General features: G+C 26.7%; 1 pseudogene across 1 annotated transcript; it reads right to left on the bottom strand.

Moving 5' to 3' along the window:
- Positions 1-14,194: 14,194 nt before the first annotated feature.
- LOC149061941 (uncharacterized) lies at positions 14,195-17,818 on the bottom strand (annotated as a pseudogene). Its single transcript, XR_016189565.1, has 9 exons — positions 17,553-17,818; positions 16,506-16,642; positions 16,213-16,337; positions 15,959-16,136; positions 15,415-15,805; positions 15,160-15,335; positions 14,909-15,068; positions 14,616-14,761; positions 14,195-14,530 (listed from the first exon to the last, which is right to left on the bottom strand). The product of XR_016189565.1 is annotated as an uncharacterized LOC149061941 (transcript).
- Positions 17,819-18,230: the final 412 nt, after the last annotated feature.

Below are 18,230 nucleotides of genomic sequence, written 5' to 3' on the forward strand. Positions count from 1 at the left end.
GTTATTTTCTCAAGATGGCACGATTCTCATCATAACTCGTCGTCGTATAACGCAGCCATAACGTACTTTGTCATATAGGCACTGCCGCTGATCCCGCTTGTACAGGTTTCCAGTTTCGGGATTATGGTATCATCGACCCTATATACGATCGTATTTAATTATTTTGTTGTTTTATAACGACTTTAACACGAACGCACATACATCAGAAGTGTTGTCGTACGATCTCTTATAGATTATATACATCCGCATGAATACCTATGGTCATAATTTATTGTACGAGTATAATAATACAAAACTATTATAATAACCTAAAACACTAATATTATTATGAAAACAATTTATTATTATATTGTTGTTAAAATTAATTAATAACATATTTATTAATTAACTTATTTATTTTTCATTGATGCACAAAATATTTGTTAAGAATAAAAAAAATGTATTACTGCAGTATTATAAAATTTTTGTCAAACGTACCTACATCAAAATTTAATGTAATGGGACAGTACTGCTATAACAGTAACAAAACATTGATTTATTTAGGCATGCTTTATATAATTTTTGACAATTCTCACTGTCCGTCAATGTGATATAGTATAGATGGTCTAGTATAGCATTTTTAGGATTTGTTAATGGAATGGGATATAGAAAGTTTAGTCGTAAAGTTTACCACATGGTCGTAGTTCTACAAAATCACAATAAAAATTATTTTTACTAGATAAAAATTTGAATTTTTAAATTGTTTGAGCCTTATTTAAAAAAAAAAAAAAAACCATTTATTAATAAATACATTAATCAATTTCTTTTGATTTTCGAGACATGTTTTCAACAACCAAACTTGACCGCGCGTGTTTACAATGGTTAACCGTTAAACCGTTCTAAATAATGTTAAAATTAGCAGTAATAAAAAGTCGAATAATTAAATTATTTATTTCTTACTTCAGTTAATTTAAATAGGAATACAAATAAATGGTACCATAATAATAACAATAGCAATAAATATGACACATCAATCGTTTGATCCTTAAAAAACAACAAAATACTCGTCCACCAGGACATAGGCATATATCTTCTATATTTGTATTCATTATTTTATTATAATATATTTTATAAGTATAGATACATCCAATTGCGTGTGTGTGTGTGTCATGTGTTTAGATATGGCCATATTATAGGTACCAGCTCAACGATTTTATTATAATTTTATTTTTTACTCGCGCACGTTCTTTCAAAAACGATTATTAGTTGATGACTTGGACGCGGAGCACTTAAAAACATTAATATAAAATACACGATTATAATAAATTATAATCGCCTCTAAATTATACTCACAAATATGCCATGAATTTTTTATTTATTAATTTATTGACATTCGATGTTAATTTTATTTCTTTTCACAAGAATTTTTACTTAAATTATATTGGTTAAATAAGATAAAAAATAAATTTTTAATTCATAACGATTCTTTGATGTGATTATTTTATAAAAAATAACCATCTCTATGGTACAGTTTTCGTTCGAATTTATTATATACGTCGTTCTATAATATAAGACAATTAATATTAAAATTAAACTGCTTTTGAAAATACAAAAACAATTCTAAACGCTATACATGTCTGAGGAAATACAGCATTTATTATTTTTATTTTAACTTTATAGAAAATCCAAATTACATAAACGACAATCTTAAACCAACCATCATATTGATTTGATAAAATTATGTGTTATGACCAAATACCTACATATGGAAATCGTTAAATATTGGGTACTTAGCGTGGCATAATTATTATAAAATATGCAAAAATATGCGAAATATAATTTCATATTTGAATTTATAATATTATATAATATATATTATACAAAGTGAATATTAAAACATATAACTAAGTAGTAAGTAGTGATTTTCATATTTCAAAGAGGATATATGCAAATCATCCATGAAAAATATAATTACCTACCTATATATATAATATATATACAGGGTGTGTCCCGTGAGGATTTACCCATTGCGATATCTCTCGAAATAATGGTGATATCGAAATTCTAGTTTGGTAATAAAACTCACAGGGATAAGAACTACAATTGTTTCATATTTTAATTTATTTTAATGTTTTGGTAAAAAAGTTAAAAAATATATTTTTAGATTTAATTATTTCTAAAAAATTAAAGATAGCCGTTTTGTAGAGTTTATTTTTCTGAAAATATTGACGTTTCAACATTTTATTTTCATTAATTTCCCGAGTTATAATATTTTTTTTAAATTCGAGAAAAATTGCGAATTATTCAACACCATAATGTTATCAAACATGTGACTCGCCGCGCCGAGCGCATTCCCATACGGCTGGCCGAATACTCTCCGTGTTACTAATAGTTATAAATTTATAATCATATTTTATTTCATCAAAACTAGAAAAAGTATCAAAAATCAGGAAATGAAAGGAAATTAAATTTTGAAACGTATAATAAACACTACAGAATAATAATTTCAGAATAATAAACACTACAGAATGGCTATCTTTAATTATTTTGGAAATAATTAAATATAAAAATATATTTTTTAACTATTTTACCAAAACATTAAAATATGAAACAATTGTAGTTCTTATCCCTGTGAATCTTATTATAAAACCAGAATTATTATGTCTCAATTATTTCGTGAAATATCGCAATGGGTAAATCCTCGTGGGACACTCTATACCTAACCTATAATATTGCGATATTAATAAATAATATATTCTCGTATATTTATCGTATAGCCATCGTGCTTGCAATTTTATAAGTTCTTAACCTTTTATTTGTATCTTATATTTTATGATTGTTAAACATATAACCTGTTATGTACAATATTTGTCAAAGGAATTATAGTGTGAAAATGAAATAAATTAATAAAAGCCTACACATTCAATCAAAAATGTATTATTTTTTTCTCCAATCGTTTTGGAAATATGAATTGAAAACTTGTTTTAGACATTTTGACATTTCACTTAACCAAATTTCAAAACTATTATTAATAAAAACTACTCGAGACCAATATCCGCGCGTGCAAATTCGCCAAAAACTATGAACTGGTTTTCAGAATAATTAACAATTAATAAATTAAAATATTAATTTTAGCAAATAAAAATAAAGATCGTAAGTTTTGCCAGAGTGTTTAGCAAACACTAAATTATAATATTATTATGTAACACTAATACATGGTTAAATTTGTTATGAATATACATCAACAATTTATTTTCTAACCGTTAAATTACTATCACTTATTTGATTGTGACTAGGTTTTCGTGGTACGTTGCTATAGTAGTAGGTATATATTTATTTAATACATCACATTATAATATACTGTAACCACAACCAGAGAATCTAATTATTTACACTAAAATGGACGAGTTAGTGTAATAAATTTGATTTAGTTAAATTGAATTGACATTTAAAACATTTAGTTATAACTTATAAATTAATAACACTTAATGGATAACATATACAATATATTTAACTCTTTAAAAGCTCGAAGTTGTGCTGATAGTTTCATAAATTAAAAAGAAGTTGCAAATGTTAGTGATTTTGAAACATTTTGAATACCTAACTTTTAACGTTAAACACTAATAAAAATAAATTGTGCCAATGTATTTTCGCTATTTTTTAGTTGCCATTAGGTACTTTTTATTATATTTTTAGTCATTTTGACCAAGAAACAGATATTTTCTCACTACAAAATTGAAATGACAATTAAAAGATTTTAAATGACAATAAAAAAAGAGTTAAAATATTTAGAAAGTTTTAGCATGTCCTGCATGGACGGTATATTGGAGGTTCGTGCAGAGGGCTAGTTGCTTGGCTCGTCTACTATTGGTGAACTTGTTTAAAACCATATAATCATCTTTTATAAAAATCTTTCAATGTCTATTTAAACCAATTAGACGATACTCCAAAGTTGAATTTCTCAAATATGTTTTAATAAACAAACGCAAAGGTTATTAATGTGATAAATTGTAAAAAACACACGAAATAATATTTATTGGTAAATTTTTTTTTCATAAAAGCGTTTTCAATAGGTTTATAATTTATTAATAGGTGTCTATGATTCCCAATATTCGTACGGTTTTGTTCATGAGTTAAAAAAATTAAAATATAAATTTAAAATCAGTAAAAATGCAATTTAAGACTATTGCAGTGACTTTTATAGTCTCATATAGACCATGAAATGATTTTTAGATTTTGTTTTAAATTACGAGAGGGGAGGGGGTGCAGCCCACTCATCCCCGCCTATCAATACGATTCTGCCACTAACGTGAATCAAAAAACGTTCTTGAACGTAATTAATTTAGAATGTTTCCACACATTTTTTAGAAACGTTATAAATTTGAAATCGAATGAAAATTAGGAAAGATAAAGGAAACAATTTTCGTAGATGCTTATGTTAGGTACTATAATGTAGCTATTACTTATACATGTCAGTGCGATATGTTTTTGTTGTGGAATTTCACAGTTCGTATGACAACAGAATACTCGTATATCAAAGTTACGATGGAATTGGAATACTTGCAATTAAAATGCATAGATACACATGAGATTTTTTTTTTTGGTTTTTCAATAAATGGTGCCGTTTACGAGTTATTTTAAAATAATTCTGTATACCAACTAAACACGAGTCACAACACTATAAACACTGAAAAGTTCCATTCGGTTAAATGGGCCATAATTATACTTTTACACGATCAAATGTAATTAACTTTGGTTACGACATAAAAACGCTCATAATTTGTTCCGAATAATCAAAAGTTTTTCAGACCTGTGCTTTTTGATACCAAACTATAAAATTATTTCCTGTGATAAAATGGTTTCGATCCCACATTAAGACTAACGGAATGACTATAGGGTCTGTTTAGTGTTAGTATATTTTTATATGGAACATAATATTTTGTTTTTGTCTTTTGGGTCACCCCTATTAAAATAGTTTTTCGAATGAAATTCGTTAGACCTAACACTCTAACTTCTCTATTTAATTATTTACTGTACATATATTATGTCCATATAGTTTCCACACATTCTTCGTCTTAACGCCAGTTATTGTTTGAAATGTGGTTATAGCTACGCGTGTAAATAACCGTTTGTGGTGTATAACCTTAATCTAAACTAATACTTATTAATTTATTATAGTTCTTGAAATACCTATTCTAAATATTGGAATAATCAATATCATAATTTGTATTGTATAATATTAGTTATTATGTTATTATTAATAACCTATTAATATACGTATATTAGTACTTTTATTATTTTTTTTATGCTTGGAAATACTACATGGGGGTGAACTGTTTTTACAAGGGTTGTTCGCCATATATAGCATTACTTTTTCAAATAATCAAAAATACAGCAATAATAATACTGCACACATAGAAGACAGCAGACTTCCTAACCTATAAGATGCTAGTAATAAGTGCATAAGTATAGATTCCAGAGCTCCCATTAGACGTACAAGATATTACATATTTGTTTTAATATTTTTTTACTGGTTCTTCTAATAAGTAGTAAAACCAATGTCCACTACATTAGATAATCCTTTTCGCAATCTGGTTTGCCGCTCTTTATAGTATTATACGAAACATGACAAATGCATATTACCTTGATCAGCCATTAAATCTAGTTGTGTAAGGCATATTAGAAATATTATTTGGGAGGGGATGATAAAGTTTTCCAACAGCAAATTAGTGGAGAACACTATATATTAGCAAAGCACCCTATATTAGCAAAGCTTAGTTAACCAAATTTTGTTGTTTTAAGATGATATAACAAAAAAAAAATATATTAACTAAGTTTTATTTAAGTTAATTTTAAGATATATATGAATTTGAGTAACTAAGTAAAGTTGCAATAAATTCTGAAAATTTGATATCACTTTTATAAAAAAATTTACTTACTATTCATAATATTATAATACATTTAGATGAAATATATGTTTTTTATAACTTTGGCGCTCATATCATATAATCGAATGCTAATTCATGCTACCTTTTAATAAATCAGTTTTTATTTAAATACAGTGAATACCTCCTGAAACTACTTTTATAATTATTTCAATTTTCAACAGTTATTATATTTTATAATTGTAATAAAAGTGACACGTGTTTGGTTGGTAGTATAGGAATAGGTTGTATACGATATGGTACCGGTGTAATGTATACAAATACTGACAGTGAAATATATAATTAATTTAGATAATTTTATTTATTTCAACCAATGTAGGTACCTATTTATATTTACATAAATACTTATATCATTAATTATATTATATAATAAGTCAATCTTTCAGTGTTACAGTGTTGTTATACAGTATGGTAAAACATTAAAACTAAAAATGATTTTATAATGTTGGAATGCTACTAATACCTTAATAGAATTTAAAATTTATTTGTGATAAGTGAGGATTTAAACCTGGTCAACACAGGTTTACACGGACACTTGAAATTATTAAGTTTTGTCGAATTGCCTATACCGAACCCCTTAATGTGGCATTTTGAATAGCTTGATGCAGCTTAATAAATTAAAAAAATATTATGGTCTGTAACAGGGTTACAGCCTTATATGGTACTTAACTTTTTTTTTTTTTAATGTGCATTGTACCTGAATTAACTGAAACTTGTAACATTACCAAAAAAGTAAAAACCCTTTAAAAATCTAAAACCCGAAACTCGCACAATTCACATTAGTTGTCTTTCAATTTCCCGAATTAATTATAATCCTGTTAACATGAAACATTTTTTATTCTACCATTTTCACGAAATAAATAATTGGATAGTGATTATATTGGTAAATTTGATTATGTAATTTATAATTGTTAAATAGCCATATACAATAATTATACAAACAGGTACAATTTTACAAACTTAAATTATTAGTTATTAAATAATTGACATTTTTCATTATCATTAAATGTTGACATTTATTTATTATGCATTATGCTTCGTTTCATCCATTTGTTTAGTAGTATATTTTAGTATCGTAGTTTAGGAGTTGTATCAAAATATTCTAAGAAACATTGTAACACTACCTAAAAAATAAAGTACCTGCAGCCTATATAGATATGAAATTAAGCTGTTCTTGAACTAATTAACACTCGTATTAACTGACATTTCCAGAATAAATACAATCCGGAGCCCTCAAACTTTGTTGAATACCACGATGTTCACAAAATTCCGAAAATCAAACAAGTGCATTCGATTACGTACTAGTTTTGTCTGAAATAATTTTTTAAAGCACATAAATAATAATAATAATAAACAATTATTTAGAAAAGTGAATCTAATCAAAATGTATGGGTCTATAAATGTGTATAAATTAGACAAAATACGCTTTAGTAAATATAATAAATTTAAATAATATAGATAAATGTTGTATAAATTAAATATAAACACATTAATCACCCGACACAATATAGTGAAAGCCACTATTATTGCCACGATAACACGAGGCATTCGGTAGAAAAAGTCTCTGCCCATTGTCCACCTCTCTGATTAAGCGTGTTATACCTCTATTAATATAGTTTATAGATCGATGTGCCCTGAAATTGGATTGAAGGTGACATGGAATTATTTAAAATATAAATCAATTATACAAATTATTTTTCTTAATTTTTAAGAAAAAAAAATATTTTTTGAAAGATATTTAATGTGATATGGTTGTTTTTACAATACTGGAATGCACTAGGGGCTATGCAAGTACTACATATTTAATATATTTTACATTTTACATTTCTTTGGTATCGCCATTTTCAATAAAAAAATAAAAATAAAATATGAATATAACCCAATTTTTAACATAATACATAGGTTTACAATAGGCCTTATGGTCTATATTATAGTATGAATCCAATTTTTTAGAAAATAACCTATGGTGATGTGAGTCTAAAAACAACTACAGCTCTAATACAGACGGCGTAGTATACTTTTTTTTAACAAAAACTTTTAACTAGGACCGGGTGGGAAGTGTTTATCACATTACTTGACGGCGTAGTATCTATATTTATTATACTGCAATGTTTTACTACTTTTCGTTCTCTAATTATCATAATGATAGGTTTACGGGAAAAATATTCACGAAAAAATTCATTAAAGTGTTATAATTATTGACATTTCGCCTATGATTATTATTACATAATATAAATAATATAGTATAAACTATAAATAATAAATATAATTTTAAAAAATAATATAATTTTGGTATAATCACAGAATATAATAATTAATATTATAAGTTAGGTAGGTATATTTGTTGTGTTATCAATATTATTCTATGATGTTGGATTAGGTTAGGTTAAATTACGTATACTAAATAATAAATGCATAGAAAAATTGCATAATATTTTAATGTTTAATTGATTTTTACTGTGAAATGAATATTTTTGTTTTGGTTTAATTTTTTTATGAATTAATTATACATAAATTCGTATTTTTCTCGGGATTCTAAATAATATCAGTGGTTTTTGAGTGTGTGTGAAATTTCACACACATGTGTTCAACCCTCCTCTATACCATTTTTTTTTAATTTTATAAAAACGTAATATAAAAATATAATTAACAGTATTATTAAAATATTTATATGATTTCAAATGCTTATATATAGGTAGCATTTTTAGTTTTTAAGTTTAGAGCAAATATGTATTTATTCGTACCTAATTATAAAATATGTTCTATGTGGCTTAACTTTGACAAACAAACACTATCTAGTTGTCTTAGCTCCTCTGAGTTTTTTACATTATGGTGGCATATAATACAGTACTTACACCGTATAATTAATAAAAAGTAAAAACCGAAAAAAGGAGTCAAAATCAGGTGACCTAATAATAAGCTAACTATTACAGAAAACCCCTTTGTGCTGATATTAATAACTTTCCTCACTCGCATTGGAAATGTCTGTGTACGCCACTGGCCATCATATAGTATCGATAATAAGATAAGTGTGGCGAAACTAAGAAAATTTGCAATGCTCGTGAAAAATAAGCCTTACAGTAGGTAACCGGCTAAAAATACACAAAACATAATAAATTAAAAATATTCAATCACACAAGTGGAATTTTCAAAATTAAATGTACACTGAACATATAAATACAGACATCATGTGGCGATCTAGTCACTTCGGATCGCATTAAAAATCTTTAGCTTCGGTCGATGAAACAACATTGTTCCTAATTTTATAGCAAAACAAATACCTAACCAATAACCATCATATTTAAATGAAATCATTGCTTACCTATATCTTAGTAATATAATACTATTAAAATGTTTTATAAATTATAACAACACTATAATGCTCAACATTCCGTGATGATTAATCACTAATCACCAATCACCACTGTATTATCCGTGTCTGTGTGCCACAATTATACCCTATCGGTACACCACTCGATAACGTCTAATAACTGCAAGAGACACGGTGGGAAACTACTTTAGAAAAGCAATTATACTATCGAAAATTACAATGAAATTAACGATTTCAGAGGATCGATGTTTGTATAGTAGAATTCGAAATTATAATATTGCTTTCCAAGTGTTATAGACTTATTTGACTGGAGCTGAATTGCGTGAAAATCCCACGAAATCCATACCTACAAAAAAACGTCATTTTCGAAACTGTGTTTTAATGTAAATTATATTACAAGTCATGATTATTTCAAACAACAAGTGGACTACAAAACGCATTTGTTTTTAAGGGGTTTTAACTGTTTTAAGTATATAGGCGATTTTAATGAATTTTCAGACGTTTACATATCAAATTTAGGCACTTAATATATATAATATAATTATACAATACATTTGTCATATTATAGCATGGCCATGTTTGTATTTTAAATATAATGAAACATGTTGGTACACAATTAACCGTCTGTTGTCTACATGATGTTAATTATATCGAATACAAAACTAACCTAAACGTCGAATGCGATTTGTTACGATATTTACATACTTTATTGATGTATGGACACCAAAATTACAATATTACAACGGAGGTCATCAGGTCTAATACTGAAATGGCCGAATCGACTTTCATTGGAATGTCGAAGTATATACCAAGTTCTGATATCGGACATATAGTGATCATGAGACTAGAGGCGAATAATGACCATTGCAAGGTTTTTCGATTATGTACATAACAATAAGACGTATAAGAACCATCAATAAACGAAATGGAAAATCAGAAAATATAATGACTTATAGAAGTCATCCAGCTTTAATAAAAATTGCTCACTGCAAGAGATCGTACAATAAAAACATAATCATATATAAATTGCACATGGTACCTACATGCTTATACAACAGCCACACATGACTGAAATTTCAAACGTATAAACTGAATAGCCTATATTATTGTGTTGGTAATTTATGATGATTTATGATAATACTATTTTGTACGACCGTTGTTTATGATTGTAATCATAAACAAAGCGTATAGTCTACTATCATAAAATCAATCATACATATTATAGTAAATTATATCGCATTAATGTCGGTCAACGATTGACAACAACTTATGAGTTATACTTCGTATTTCAATTTCTACCCCCCACCCGATACTGCGTAACTATTTGAAATACCTATGTACATTGTACATTATAAATATTGTGTAAACAATTTCAAATAAAAAAAAAATGTTTTAATTGTTATTGTAATAAATCACAATCAATTTTCCAGATTTAACGCATATAGCCGGTATATGAATAACAAATACTCGATTAATAAAATATGTTATTTGTGACCTGAGCTGCACTCGGACGTGATATATGGTTTTGGGTGCTGCAGTTGATGACTAATGAGTAGGGCTGGGATTTCGATGCACTTTGCATTGTTTTCCAAAGCTTACTGTGCGATGCTCGTCTGGTCACAAATTTGTTTTATGTACCTATACTAATGAATGAGAAAAAGAAAGTTTATTTTGCATTTTTTGGGATTTTTTAGGTTTTAGGTCATTTTCTTAATTTTTTAGGGCATTTTAGAATTTTTGGAAACCAAGTATGAATTTGAAATTTTATTTTAAGGTTTTTACTCCAACAATGGTTTCTATATAAATATAATAGATTATAAGTATAGGTATTTACTCGTAATTCGTATTATATTATCGGACAAGGTTTGCAACGGAAAAAACTATATGGTTGTCGATACCATTTTAATGGTTACGCTAACCAAATTCAATGGTAGGTATAGGGACTACCATTTAACATAGTTCAGAGTACCAAACCTATTTGGTTGTCGTAATTCAGTTGATATGACCAAACAAGTAGGTTGGAATTTAACCAATCAACATGGTTCCGTTCCGTCAACCATAAACACGGTTATCCCAACTTAAATTGTTTTGTAATTACATAGCAATACATAGTATCACCAACAATACTATAAGGTTATGGTAACAAATCTCATTATTTGTAGTAACCATAATGAAATGGTTGTATGCAACTAGGATATAGTTAAGTAGGTAATAAATTTTTTTATAAATAAACAATTTACAACAAAATATAGGTAATACAATATTATTATCTATTATTTATACATTTTTAATATGTGTGTAAAAAAATGGAACAAAATATAATACATTATCATTTTTTTAGCATAATATACATGGTAACGTATTAAAAATTACAAGATACATATGTACCAACCATCGGACATAGTGCTACAAACACATGGACTTTGTTCTATAAGTAGACTATCAAATGAAATACATAATAGTTCATCACTATTTTTTATTTCATATGCTTGTATATGTTCATTAAACCCTATTGTATTTATACGCTGACCAATTAAATATGGTATGTCACATTGGAGCTTAAAGAAAATATATTTTAGTATGACAAATATGGGCATATCCTTAATATCAATTATAATGGTTATTCTCTGCTTGGTTGTGTAACGAGTACCTTTCACCTCAACCCAAGAAACAAAAATCATAGAATTTAAATTTAAAGTCTGATTAAATATATTATTTTCTATTTTTTCTATCTCATTTCTGGATATATCTATAACTTTTCCTACGTTTGATGCTTCCGAAGACAAAGATAGTGTAATAGATTTAGATAATAATCGATATGCAAGTCTTAGTTGGTGTTTTACACTCAATGTATAACAAATATTTTTTCTACTTGTAATTGAATGAGCTGTTAGTTTGGACTCCCTATGTTTAAACTCATATCTCATTGACCATAAATGAGATACAGGCCCTATTTTACTCATTATTAGTGGATAACGTAATAAGTGGTGATACTTTGGTTTTAAGTTGGTAAGAAACAATTTCAAATACAACTCATGGTGTTCAGTAATAAGAAGTTTTTTTAATAATAAATCATGTCCTGGTTGAATTGATTTTAATGTTACAACCTGTATAATTTGTCGAAGTAATACATATAATTGCCAAAATTCTGAATTAATGGGAACAAGGTCACCAATTATAACACCTAAATGTCTGCAAAAACATAACACTTCACTTGCTAACATTTTTAATTTTTTTTTTATTTCTTATTACATCCATTGATATTGACTGAGGTTTGTTTTGGACTTCTAAAGGACCATAGTTAAAATACTGTAAGCGATTGTTCAATGTATCCAATGTAAAGTATTTTAAATTAATTATGAATTCATATAATATCCCAGATAAATCATAAGAACAAACCCCCTCCAAAATGTCATGCATTAGGTCAACTGAGTAATTGTGAACAGCATCAAAACCATCAATTTGGTTCCATACACACAATTCGTTGATGCCTGTAAGTGATAAGTTATCTATAGCTATACCCTGTGAATAATTTTCTTTATTTCTCATTTTACTATCATCTTGTGTTGACATTAAAGCTTAATTAAAGCATTAAAGCTTTCACTAAAACCTAACATTGAGTGTAAGCCCAAGTTATCGCCAATGATTAATGCCAATGAAAAGTAAATTGTGTAATTTTGATTTTCTAAATTCACTATTATACCATTGCTTTGTAAGTAATTAATTTCATTAATTAGTTCTTTAAATATATTTTTATTGCCAAACTCCTTGCGGTCATTAGCAATAAAAAGTAAGGCAAGAAATATGTAATTTAATGAAGACTGGAATTCGGGAGGGAAGCATGACCCAAATGATATATAAACTGCGCCTAATTTTTTTTTACATGCATGAGCTCCAAGAGGATTGTTGGTCCCATATTCATCAAAATATAAAAAAAAAGGTATGATTATTTTATCTGGGTTATTTTGAAATTTACCTTTCCAAACTTCACTCTGCACAAAACTACAAATAATTCCCCCAGTCATAGAATTTAAATGTTGAAAATACTTAAGAACTGTTTTTAATACATTAGGTTGTTCAAAAAATACTTTAAAGATACATCTTAATGGAATAAAACAAATATTTACACTAACTAAATTAATAACAATGTTATCTTTTTTTTGTGATGTTTTTGTTTCTACTACCTATAGCAATTTCAATTGGTTTTAATCGTTTATACACAGTTTTTAAATGTATAAAGGGATTATTAACAACATCAAACATAGCTGATACTTTTGAAATTGAATTTTTATCACTATTGTTTTTTTCTAAATGATCTAAAACTTCTTTTTTTAGAATTTGCATATATTTATCATTAAATACATCTATGTCATTTATAAGAATTTGCACTTTGTTCCTAGGTACAACCATTTCATCATACCATTTTGATACAAGAATTATTGCATCCTTAGTAACTAGATCCTTAAATGCCTGAATGGATATTTCACTACAGGGAGTTATATCTGGTTCTTCATTCGTATTTTCATGCAAATTATCAACAATCTGCATTGGTTCAATATGTGAATTACTAGAAAACTGTTGGTTCACAACAGTATGGTTTAACAGATGTCTACTAAAAGAATCAAAAGAGTTATAACTTCTTATGCACGATGGTTCTATACATTTGTACTCTTTAATATTTTCAAAAGAATGAAATAGTTTTATATGCCTGATAAGAATTTTAAAAGAATTTACAGAAACAAAACAAATAAAACACACAGGCATTTTATAGTTGTTTTTTAAATATAATTAAAATAATAATATATTTTGATACAACAAATGATGATTAAAATAGTGAAATGCTTTAAAATGTAAAATAAAAAACATCTTTAACTGTTAAACAAATATTTTCAACAATTTTAAGTTCTTAATTAAAATGATTATTAAATATTGGATAATCTTAACACTTATTTAAGTCATTAATTAAAGTATTGACATTTTGACTACAATTTTTGTCAAACTTGGTTATAATTTCATAAATAAATGTTTGCATAAAATACCATATTTGATCACATTGTGGTGTATAATGTAAATTAAAAACAAAGAAAGATTTAAAGCATATATCTAATGCTTTTAAGGTACTTTCAACTTTATAATAAAACTTGTTGATTATAACATAGAAATAAGTCACCTTACTATCAGTCTCTACTAAAATCATATATGGTTGGAGTCTTTCTCATGTTCTGAATTCCTTGTTTGATTTTTCATCATCTACTTCCTTCAACTGTGAAACATTCTAAATATAGGAAAATCAATCTATAATTATTTGTTTCAGTAAATTAGTATAGTTTAAAAAATAGAATAAATTTGTGAGTTCATACATTTATATAATAAATAAAAGATTGCTGTATTTCCAATTTAGATGGTCTAGTAAATTTTTTTTTTGATCCAGTTCATGTTCTTTTAGATACATTGATTGGCTTGAATAATTCTATAAGAAATTTTAAAGCAGCAACTGTGTCAATACCTATATCACATAAACATTAATATTTTAAAAATTAATTTAAAGTACTTAATTAATTTTACAACATTTATAGAATTTTTAGATAGGTATTTATAGTAATTATATTATTATTAGCTACATTTCACTTAATAATAATTTGTTAAATCTTACCAGAGTCTGGAGGATTTACGATCGCATCAATCAAATTACTATCAATTCCTTTGATATTATATTTTTTAATATAGATTGGTAGTTTATTTTTTTAAATTTCAAACTTAGTAAAAAGTATCAGTGTTTTTTGAGGGTATAGCTGACTGAAATCCAGATCAATCTATAATCAAATATGTATGCTTTAAATAACTCATAGAAATATAGATTAAGTAGTTTTAGACATTTTAGTTATATGTAAATTGGATACTAACCAATGTGAAACCAAGCGGGCTTTTCAAAAGAGGATACTCTGCCAGATAACAACTGTAGGTATTATCGTTTTTTAATAAGTAATTGTGTCTTTCATGAAATGTTTTAAGCCATTTTTGTTCAACAATATTCCATGGTGATATGTTATTTTTGAGCCATATTATATCTTCAGCAAATTCTTAATCAAACAAAACAAATAACATTAATAAATATTATATTGATATATTGATGAAAAAATTGCACAGTATTCACTATACCTTCACTGGGTATAAAATTATTTTCAGGTGTTATCTCCTTAGTTGACCCTTGGTTAATTTTCCTGATTTCTTTTCTTAAATTATTGTACTTGTCCCACAACTTCACTCTAGCAGACAATACTAAATTTGCCTCTTTTTTATAAGGAGTATAATAAGTCTCTTTGTGTTCTTGAGGAAATAAAGAACAAATTTCCAGCGATACTGACTTAAACTTTTCAGTAGAAATTTTTTTGTCTTCGTTTTGTTTGAGTAAATGTGTTATTATAATATGAGACAATTTATTTCTCAACAATCCACTTAATTCGTTAGTCTTTAAATAACTGTCTAATATGATTTTGCCTTCATGATAACAATTTAAAATAGCTTCTAAGCTAATTGATGCCTCTAATGCCTGTAACGAAAATTATTAATATGCTTTAATACCTATGTAGAATAAATTATTATTATTTTTTAACACAATACCTTTAGTAGTTTTAATAAAATCATGGTTATAAATTACATACAGTCATATAGAATATATTATGTAGATACTTAATAAACATACTTTAGCGTTAATTGTATTTTTTTTAGCATTTGCATCAACATTATCAATGGTGCCAGGTGCATCAATATAACTGTCACTAGGTATATTCATATATGAGGTGCTTGGTGTGTTAATAAAGCTGGTGTTAGGAGTATTAATAAAGTTTTCAAGTGTTGTATAATCCTGGTTGATAACTTCTGTACCTACATTTTGGTTGAATCAATTAATGTGCTTAGGTATTGAATTTTAAGAATAACAAGAGTAATGAGTATACTATTGATTCTGCATCAAAATTTGTCGGCAAAGTTTCCTGGGAGTTAAGTATATTATCAATATGACTCAAATTACCATCAGCAAAAACATTAAAAACAGGCATCTCCAAAGAGGAATTATCTGAGTTCTATAGTAAATAAAACAGTTTATTGCATACAATATAGTATTAACATAGGTATTAACTATTAAGTTATAAGTACATAATTCATGAAAATAAAAATAAAGCCAGTTTTGGAAATTGAAAGAAGTTTGAATTACAATAGGTAGGTACTTATTATCAGTATAATTTTATTACTTGCACATTAGATGATAATTTTGACTTCAATTCTGATATTCTTTTAACTATTTTGGCACGATGGCCCATTGGAAGGCAAATCTCCCGCACCATAGATTCACTTAAGCATAAAAAAGCTTCTTCATCAACTCCATGATCTAACCATTAGAAACATACAGGTAGATAAAAATTATAAATTAATTTTAATATTTAAATGAAATATTATCCTACTGTTTTTTCAACAAAAATTTAATGTATTTTTATACTTTAACACTTATACTAGTTATACTCTCTGAATATCCTATATTATATAAGAGTAAAGTAGAATAATTTATTACGAAAAAATAAAATAATTTTTGTGGTGATAATGTCATATTATGTTAGTAACAAAAAATTCCATGGCTGAACTATAAACATTGTCTATTTATGTTACGGTGTATCTATCACTGATTGATTACTATTTATTACCAAATGGAGCATACAAGAGGATATTGATGTTAATAAATTTGACTATATAGACAGTAGACAGTTATACACTTATACAGAGAACAATTTAATGTATATTTAAATGTAAATACCTATAATATATTTTACTTTACCTACTAATGACCTGGTAGGAATACACAGATCTGGTGATGAAAAATACCTATTACCATTGATAATACATTAATCAATGCTATTACATATATTTGCAACAAGCAAAAGGATTATACTATTATAAATGTATAGATTTTGTAAATTAATCAAAATGTATGTAGTGTGATCAGTGTATACGTATACAAGTACACGACAAATACAAGATGACACGTATCTATTATATATCTAGTATCTACACAAAATATAAATTATGAATACTGAAGGTTAGTACGTATACCTTCTCTTTTATTTATTTATTAGAAAACAAGAATATAATATACAATCTGTAATAATGTATACAATAAGTTATGTGGGGGGGAAGGTATATCTTAGTATTAACTTTAAACAAATACTCAACTACAATAACTAATGACTAACTCTATTCTGTATAAACTACAAAGCTAGGTATTAATTTAGTTTTAAGAAACTTACCTGTAAATTCTTGAACTATATTTTGCGGAATCTTCAGTTCTTTTAAGATGTTTATAACAAAATCATCCATGGTAAAAAAAACCAAATACTCGTATACCTACAATAATTACTGCAAGTCTATTGTAGCACCTAGCACCTACGTACAATTTATTGACGTCCGCGTATACACTTGTCACTAAATGACCAAACACCAAAGTAAACGAAAGTCGAAAGACGAAAAACAAAAATGTGAGATACCGGAGAATAGATGTATTGCACAGGATGGAGAGTAACAACTAACAAATAAGTAATAACCATTAACCGTGTATTGTATTGACATTTGACAATAATTACATTAAAGTAATAATATTATATACCATTACCAATGAGAACAACGATATCTTAATCATAATCAATGAAATTAATAAAATATTGTCATCTATAGTCTATAAATATAACACAAACCCCAATTGCAGCTGCAAAACTATTTTTAAATTTATAATTATATTTGTATTGTTATTTACAACCACGTCACAAAAGTAGACGCAACCTATTAAAATGGTAAAAAGTAACCTTAATAAAACAACCATTAACCATAACCAAATTATTTTTAATTATTATTTTATTTTTAACCACTACCTACATAATATTATACATTTCCTATTAAATAATTTTAAATCGGTAAAATCGATGTCCGAT

This window comes from Diuraphis noxia, unplaced genomic scaffold (assembly GCF_037042655.1).
Source record: "Diuraphis noxia isolate RWA-SAM2 unplaced genomic scaffold, SU_Dnox_SAM2 contig0001, whole genome shotgun sequence".
Taxonomy (NCBI): Eukaryota; Metazoa; Arthropoda; class Insecta; order Hemiptera; family Aphididae; genus Diuraphis; species Diuraphis noxia.